The following is a 378-nucleotide window of genomic DNA, read 5'->3' on the forward strand; positions in this document are numbered from 1 at the left end:
TGATGATTATAATTTCGTGATGGTTGAAGTAGGTGTAGTTTGTGAACAGGTATTATACAGTGAGTTTTTATTTCTCTCTTTTCTCGTTTTATATACTTATTTATTTTTCTCTTCATATAGCATTTCTTTAACACACTCATAAGGCATAAACTTAAGAACTGAACATCTGACGTTCCCGACCCAAGAGGCTTTCTGATCATCTGGAATACCGGACCGGAACTCAGTTCTGGTAAAGCGTAATTAAATAGCAATGTCAGTTACACAATATATAGTATTTTGTATTACTGTGCATCGCCCTTTCTCCTTTAGCAAAATTGCCAGTGCATAAAAATACCCCCATTGTTCTCTTGCAAGTTTATGAAGTTGTGTGTGAATATG

The sequence above is a fragment of the Penaeus monodon genome, chromosome 21, assembly GCF_015228065.2.
Source record: "Penaeus monodon isolate SGIC_2016 chromosome 21, NSTDA_Pmon_1, whole genome shotgun sequence".
Taxonomy (NCBI): domain Eukaryota; kingdom Metazoa; phylum Arthropoda; class Malacostraca; order Decapoda; family Penaeidae; genus Penaeus; species Penaeus monodon.